Below are 8,756 nucleotides of genomic sequence, written 5' to 3'. Positions count from 1 at the left end.
GAGTAACTTGTATCCATTACCCTCATATTTTCCATGTGCCTCCTTGTGAAAACGGAGTCTCCATCTTCTTTGTAGCCACCTTGTAAATACTGGAACATGCTGATAAGGTCTCCCTTGAGCCTTCTTTTCTCAAGGCTGAACAAACCCAGTTCTCCCAGCCTTTCCTCAAACAACAGGCTTCGCACTCCTTGGCTCATCTTTGTGGCCCTTCTCTGGATCCTCTCCAGCCTGTCCACAACTTTTCTGCATAGCAGGGAGCAAAACCGAACACAGATTCCAGGTGTGGCCTGAGAAGAGCTGAGTATGGTGGGAAAATGACATCTGTATTTCTGCTGGTGATGCCCATGTTGGTGCATCCCAGCATCCTGTTGGCTTTCTTTGCCACAGCAGCACACTTCACTCACATTGAGCTTCTTGTCCAGCAGGACCTCCAGGTCGCTTTCCACAGAGCTTCTCCCCAGCCAGGGAGACCCCAGCCTGTGCTGCAGTCCTGGATTATGTTTTCCAGGTACAAGACCTTCCACTTGTCCTTGTTGAACTTCATAAGGTTCCCGTTAGCCCTCTCTTCCAGCCTATCCTCGCCCTTCCAAAGTATCCACTTCCCTCTCAGTTTGGTATCATCATCAAACTTCATCAGGGTACACTTGATCCCATCTTCTGTATTGCTTATGAAGACATTGAACAGTGCTGGACCCAATATTGATCCCTGGGGGACCCCACTAGTAACAGGTCATCAGTCTGAAAAGGAGCTGTTCCCCACCACCCTCTGGTGTATGCTGTCAGCCAGTTACCACCACTGCACACACCACTTCTCTAGACCATAACACATCAGCTTCTCTAGGAGGAGGCTGTGGGAAACTGCGCTGAAAGCCTTTGAGAAATCCAGGTAGACAATGTCCAGCTCTTGCTCTACACCAACCAAGCAGGTTTCTTTGTTGTGGAAGGCCATCAGGTTTGTCAAGCACAATTTGTCCCTGGTGGATCTGGTGGTCTTTTCCCAGTCACGAGCTTGATTTGACTTGTGATAGCCCGCAGGAGGATTTGTTCCATAACTTTCCTGGAGTCAGTCTAACTGAAGTTAGACTGATGGGCCTGTAATTTCCTAGATCCTCCAGGTTGATCCACTCAGAAATTATCTAAAAAAACCCCAAAACAACATATTAGGTTTTATCAGTAGTGCAAATGTCTGTGAGATTAAAACATCTGTAGTTTTTAATTTCAATTCTTTGTTGTTTTGTTTCAGCATGAGTGCCAGTCATGAGATCAGTAGCTACTTCTGACTGCATCCTGTGCAAATGCTCTGCTTTTTTGTGACTCACCTGGGAATAGCCCAGATCTGACACTACGAACAGTTTGCTGAGATTTCCAGGCCAGACTGAAGATATGCTCCTTGAATGAGACAACAGTATTTTTGCATCTATTTGGTCATATGTGCACCTTCTCAAATGCTACTGGGACTGTGCAATGGTTTCAGCTACCTGCTAGGATACTTAAAAGGCTGGTATAAATACAGTGCAGAGTTAATTATCAAATTACTGATAAAGAACAAGATCTCAGGAGTGTGATTCCTGAATGATTCAGTACTCACCCATCCCAGGTTACAGCCAGCTGAAAAAGCTGGCCTTGTGATGTTCTGGCCTGGACAGCTCTTAGAGGCAGCCTTGGTGTTTACTAATTAGTGATGAGTCTTGATAGGAAAATGAGAGCATAAATCTTATGTTTTTAACTAGAAACTCTGTAATGTGTGCTTTTCTGCATCCCTCTGCCAAGGGGAATGACTGTGACTGCACCGATTCCTGCTTTTGCCAAAGCAGTGGCAGAGCCCTCCTGCATGATGGTACCTGGGATGCTGGCCAAGGGCAGGCAGCCCGTCTGAACTGAAGGATTTTCTTCATCATCCTCCAGAGCCTGGCCAACCTCATCTTGATTTACTGGACTCAGAAGCTACAGCTGTCCTGGCAAGCCAAACTGTGTCAGGGAGAAAAATGGAAGAAGTAGTGTGCCTGTCATTAGTGCTGCTCCAGATGTTAGTGCAGCTCCTGGAAAGCTGTGGGCTGCACTGCCCAGGGGGCCCAGTTGGGCAGTGTCGTGGTTTAAGCCCCGGCTGTAAATTAGAACCACGCAGTCTACTTCCCCCCCCCCACTCCCCAGAGGGATGGGGAGGAGAATCGAAAGAATGTAACTCCCACGGGTTGAGATAAGAACAGTCCAGTAACTCAGGTATAACACAAATCACTACTGCTGCCACCAATAATAATAATGATAAGAGAAATAACAAGGGAAGAAAATATGATACCGCTCGCCGGAAAAGAGCCCGACCGAAAAGAGAACGTGCCCTTCCGGGTAGCTCCCAGTTACATCCCCGGGCATGACGTGCTGTGGTATGGAATACCTCTTTGGCTAGTTTGGGTCAGGCGTCCTGTCCCTGCTTCCTCCCGGCCCCTCCTCCTCCCTGGCAGAGCATGAGACTCACAAAGTCTTTGGTCAGTCTAAACATCGGTGTTATCAGCTTTGTTCCGAGGCTGAAAGTCAAAAACACAGTGCTGCAACAGCTACTAAGAAGGAGAAAAACTGACTGCTACTGCTGAACCCAGGACAGGCAGACAGCATGTGCCAGAGACCAATGCCCCTACCTCGTATAATGAAGCTGCCTCACCTTTGGTTCCCTCCATAACATCACTTACATGCCCACATGTTATCATGTGAAAACCCCACTCTGATGGACTCAGTACAGCGCTCACATTATTGCAGGTATTTTCAGCTGAAGAAAAACATACTAAGGTAGTAACCATCTGGAGGCCATTGGGAGAGAAGACTTCACAACCAGCTGTGCCTTGTCTGAAATGCCCTGCTGGCATTCAGCAAGCCAGTCTAGAAGAGGGTCATAAAGATGTTAAAGAGGGCTGGAGCACCTCTCCTATAAAGACAGGTTGAGAGAGTTGGACTTGTTCAGCCTGGAGAAGAGAAGGCTCAGAGGAGACCTCATAGCAGCCTTCCAGTGCCTAAAGGGGGCCTACAAAAATGCTGGAGAGGGACATTTTATGAGAGCAAGTAGCAATAGGACAAGGGTTAATGGATTTAAGCTGAAAGAGGATAGATTCAGAAGTTCTTTACTGTGAGGGTGGTGAGGCACTGGCACAGGCTGCCCAGAGAAGTTGTGGATGCTCCATCCCTGGCAGTGTTCAAGGCCAGGATGGGCAGGGTCTTGGGCAACATGGGCTAGTGCGAGGTGTCTCTATCCATGGCAGAGGGGTTGGAATTGGATGAACTTTAAGGTTCCTTCCAGCCCAGACCATTCTGTGATTCTGTGACTCATCATGCCCTGCCAGCTCTGCCAGACATGGCCATCACTGCGACCCTGTGGCAGTGGAGGTGCTGTGCTTCATTCAGACATCACCACTACTGACGTGGTTTGCTCAGGGCACCTAAAAGACTTGTTCAGATAAAAGTAAAAAAAGTGAAAGTTGTGTCTGGCCCTGCCCTCCCCACGAAGCTCTGCGGTGCAGGGAGAGGGTGGAGACTCCCTCGGGTAAGCGAGCGCAGGGAACCCAGCTCACGCCTCGCAGCCGTCTCGCAGCAGATGGGATGACACGGGTGGAACTGCCCTGCCCTGCAAGCTGAGCGAGCCACCGGGGCTGCCTTCCTACACACCACGCTCTTCTCATCTCTGCCTCCCGCTCCCTTTTCACCGCCTCTGCGATCCCCTCAGCAGCCCTGCAGCACTGACCCAGACCTGCTGCTGGTAAGTGAGTTGGTAGCAGCAGTTCAGCACTTTTATTGAGATAGATAGATGGATAGATAGATAGATTTAATTCGGGATAGTGACTTGCTTTCTCATCTATGAAGAGATGAAATTTGCATATATAAGCATATATATAAGCATATATATAAGCATGCTGCCACTGCTAAGGAATTAGATTCAGCAGCTGTTTCCCTCCAGCAGCCAAGGAAAACACAGAAAAACGCTTGCTACATTTTCCTAGCTTTTCAAGGGAAATTAATAAAAATATGTTTTATAAATGGGGGACAAAGCCTCAAGGCTTAAAGTAAAACCAGTAAAAAGCTGAAAAGTTAGAATATTTTGCAGGAGCTCTCATCCTCGAAGTTTGCCCATGCATGTTAATGCACTGCAGATAGTGCAAATGCCTGCACACACAGTGCTGTTTACTCAGTCCCTAATTAACACACAGGGCTCTTTTCACAAAAGGTGGGTTACAAATCCCCAGTAAATCAGTTGGCAATTAACTTACAGATTGCCTGAATCGCATTATCCTTTTTTACTCAAATGGTTTTAACAGCCTACACATGTTCCTGAGGAAGAGGACTGTATGGTCCTGGGCTGGCAGTACTAGACTGTACTGTCCTCTTTGTGTGCCCACATCTGTTCTCTGGCCAGTCTACACCCCTGTTAAGTGCATGTGACTAGCAGGAAATAAAAGTATGATTACAACCTCTGTGAATTTATATGTATCCAAAGCCTAAAATGCACATCTCGTAACTCATTTATCTCACTTCTGCAGTGTTATTTGCAGGGATGTGTACAGTCTAGTCATAGCTCAATTGGTAAATTAAATTTAACTTCAAAGTGCTGTCTGTTCTTAAGAATGACTGTGAAAGTTGTGTGATCCTGTATTTATGAAAATAGCTTCTGATTCTGTGCTTATTGTCTGCCAGTCAAGTTCAGTCTGGAAGATTAACTCTGTTTCATTCCTACATGAAAAGTTTGTTTTCTAAAGAGCATTTCTGCAATTTCTGTGCAAAACTTTTCTGAGTTAGATTTTATTGCTGGTCTGTGAAAGAAGAAACCAAAACAACAAAACAACTAACAAATGAAACAATGAAGAATTTAATTATTCTGTTGATAATGCCAGAGGTCAGACTCCACTGTCCCCCATTGCCTCATGATTTTATATCAGCAATACTGAAAAGTTAAGCTGAGAAAAAAATCTGATAAGTGAAATACTGTTCTCATATGTTGAGTGTTTGGTACTTTGCTTGGCATACTAGCAAACATCTGCTCAGCGTGGTGAGACTTCCAGCAGACAGTTCCCACTGTGGTTCTGAATGCACGTCTCTGCTTTACCAAAGCATCCTTTCAAATGCCAGTGATTGATGTCAGCCAGATTAGCCCAGAAATGGCTAGATAAATAGCCTAAAAATATTAACTGCCCTCCTAACAGGTAGGTAAGTCTCCTCCAGCACAAGTAGAAAATAGTGTAGGCAGTTTATCAATAACAGGCCGCCAGTCTTTAAATGTTGCATGCACATTTAATTGATGTTCAATTTACTTAAAATCCATTTTAGCTAAAATTAGAGCTAGACCCATTATAATTATATTTCAACCATAGTTTCTTTTTATTCTAGGAAAATTGGGCCAGGATTACTGCTTACTAAACCAGTAAGACCTTGTGTATTCGCCAGCAGAGAAGACTGCAGTTTTGACAGAAAAGGCAACCTTGGGCTAGATTTGGGATAGCATCACTGGGAGACAGATGAACCCACCTTTACATGCATATAGGCCTGTTGCTGAAAATAGGGCTTCCAGGGGTTTAACTGCGCTGATAGCCACAAAGGAGAGTTCAGCTGTCTGTCAGGCAACCTTAGCAAACTGATAAAATAAGGGCTTGGTTTTTTATGCAATCATATGATTGTGTTAGATTAAACAGCCTTTTTTTATGTCTCAGTTTATTAACTGCTCTCATATTAATTCAACGTTTTTGGAACAGTCTCATAATTTGCCTTCTACCTTGCTGCAAGCTAGGGTACAGGACTGATCATCCCAGAGCTCCTAGCTGCTCATCTTCCCTCTCTGTTCCAATGAACTACTGCATTAATAACGTGCTGTAGTGACAGCTAGATTAATAAGACTCAGGTGAGTCAACATGATATATAAAGAGAGGCCAGATCCTGCCTCCCATCTACATGGCCCTGCGACACTTAGGAAGCACAAAGGAGACAAAGGTCTGCCTGCACAAGGTGATGCCCCTGCAGTGCAGGTGGATGGCTCATGGGCAAGAGCCTGGCTGACAGGGAAGGTGAGCTAACTTTAATTATTCCACAACTACCTTCTAGTTATTAGATGGAAAGCAAATCCAAGGAAGAGAGTTACTTGGTAACGGTGTCAATTTCCATGTTCTTATACTGTCAGCAAAATTATGTGGATTAAAAAAATAACCAAACAATTTTAGATTTTGTTACATTTGCTCAGGAGTGCTAAAGGTTGGAGGAGCATCTTTATTTTCAAACCACCTCTTTAAAAGAGTATCTAATAGGCAAACATTAAGCACATTCAAAACTAGAAGTAAGGCTGATGAAGTGGACAGGCAAAAGGTCATTTTGGACCTCAATAATTTTGAGCAAGTCTTTCAGTGAGTCGCCTGTTGTACCTGTGGTTTCCAACAAGAATGCAGTCCTCTCTGTCAGGGGCAGCCCTCCAGAAGGAGCATAATGTCATGCTAGTGTCTGCTGTGAGACATATCTATTTCCATGTGCCAGGAGAATAGACATAGTTGGTACCCGTGGCCAGATGCTGCCGCAGTGAGGTCCTGGAGCGGAGGAAGGAGAGGTTGGTGTCAGTGTGAAAAGACCTGGGGTTGCTTCACGCTGGACACAGCTGCCTCCAGCTGGGACGGGCAGACCCACCACTGGCCAAAACCAAGTGTGTCAGCGATGCTGGTAGTGCCTCTCTGAAAACCTATTTAAGAAAGGGTAAAAGATGATGTGCAGCAGCTGTGAGAGAGGAGTGAGAAGATGTGGGAGAAACAGCCCTGCAGATACCAAGGCCAGTGAAAGAGAGGGAGGAGATGCTCCAGGCACTGGAGCAGTGATTCACCTCAAGAGGGCAGGTGGGTGGACATCAAGGTCAAGCTGCCACAACTGATCATCAGGGTAGAGGAAGAGTCTTCTACCTCCCTAATACTGCAGGGGTGTGTAGCAATATGGCAGACCCAGCTTCTCATCAGCTCTGTGAAATCTCCAGGTCTGAGCCCACAGTATGCAAACTTCATGTCTGAAGGAAAGAGACATAGATGGACATCTACAAGTCTCACAGTAGGTCCAGTGCTGAACACTGGATCCAGCAGACACATCTTTCCTCTCTGTACCTAACTGAATTTTCCCCTTCCTTGTTTTTTCATTTCTAGAGGAAGGATGGCAGAAGGACAGCCACACTTAAGTATTCAGATGTCAGACTTGAATACAAATGACACCCCCAGCAGAAAGCAGTCCTCTGCAAACTTAGCTGTTAGGGGAGGAAGCATACTCACTTTCCACAATATCTCCTACCACGTGAAGATGAAGACTGGGTTCCTGTGTTGTCAAAAACCAGCTGATAAAGAAGTTTTGAGAGATGTCAAGTATGTATTTAAATATCTCTTTAGAGCATGTTTGTGTTGTTTTTCTGTCTGGACTGTTGAGTCTACTGGAGTCACTGAGCCACTAAGCACAATATACAGAATTTGATCAAGATTAGAAAAAATGCATGCATGTATGGTTGCTTTGTGTTTGCTATCAACTGTGCTTAAGCTTCCCAGTGGTCCTCAGTCATTAAACTTTTACAATAGTACTAGTCTGTACAATAGAGAGCTCACACTGCTGGCACCCGGGAGAGACTGCCTTCTTTGGCTGCTAATCGGCATGGGGGCACACAAGCCAGCTGTGGTTGTTTTACACTACTTGGCAAGTCTCCCACTGTGCTGTGGTGTGTAACTGAGATACCAGCAGCCTGTCCCCAATGCTTGCATCTCCTTTGCTAAGGTAGCCTTTGGGAAGGTTAATTTTGGGGGTTTTAACTTAAAGTGTTTAATACAGTAATATAAGTGAGGGTTAGGTTAACTTTGAAGAGATGGAAAGTTTTCTCCCGTCCCCAACATTGAGCTCTACTGCAGTAAAGCAATCACATTGTTATGGCCTTTGTTCAATAATTTATGCATAAAGTTTGCCCATTCACAGTTCAGTAGTTAAGCTAAGTGGCAAGTACTCATACAGTATGCCATTCCAAGGCACACATGACTTTCAGCTCCCTAACCCCAATCTCTATCATAAATATTCAACCTTTTGTGTAGCTCTATCTGTCCCACTCTTTGCACATGCAATTTCCACACCTTCTAAACATGAGCTCTTAAAATCTCGCTTACTTTCCCCAAGAACCATAAGTTATGGTAACTCAATTGGTTGACATTGGTCATTTGCAGTAATGTGAACAGAAGGCCCATTTTGTGGCTTATTGTAAAAGACCAATGTTAAACACATATTATGCTTTTCTCTTTTAGAAAATGCAACATCTGCATTTATTTTATTACATATTGTTATTTTGTGTTAAACTCACATATAATGTAACATAACTTGTGTATGATCTATATGCTTCTTAACCTGTAGAACCATAAATTTCCACAATGACAAATTGAAGGCAACAATTACAGGAAGGAACAAATATGCTCAGGAAGAGCAAAAGGAGCAGCTGTACTGGGCCAGGTCCACAGCCAAGTACTGAGATCACTGATAACAACCAGTACCAGAGTGCAGTTCAAGATAAACCTAGTATCCTAACAAGCAGGCAGGTATTTGTATGTGCAACATGATTCTTGTGTACACCAAAGTTTGCTGAGCATGCATTTTTAGGGGCTAGTTAGGAAAAATAGCAGTGAGGCCTTCACATTCTCCATTGTCCTGATTTTGGCTGGGATAGTTAATTTTCTGCCTAATAGCTGGTGCAGTGCTGTATTTTGGATTTAATATGAGAGAATAATGCTGATTAA

General features: G+C 44.7%; 1 long non-coding RNA gene across 1 annotated transcript in view; it reads left to right on the top strand.

Annotated features, from left to right (window-relative positions):
* Positions 1 to 3,554: 3,554 nt before the first annotated feature.
* LOC308232768 overlaps positions 3,555 to 8,756 on the top strand; it is a 10,749-nt gene continuing 5,547 nt past the window's right edge. The window contains exons 1-2 of the long non-coding RNA XR_013958871.1: positions 3,555 to 3,742; positions 7,143 to 7,355. This is a non-coding gene — a long non-coding RNA (uncharacterized lncRNA). The remainder of the gene's footprint in view (positions 3,743 to 7,142; positions 7,356 to 8,756) is intronic.

This window comes from Psittacula echo (assembly GCF_963264785.1).
Source record: "Psittacula echo genome assembly, chromosome: 1".
NCBI classification, from domain to species: Eukaryota; Metazoa; Chordata; class Aves; order Psittaciformes; family Psittacidae; genus Psittacula; species Psittacula echo.
This window is presented reverse-complemented; position numbering and strand designations above follow the sequence as displayed.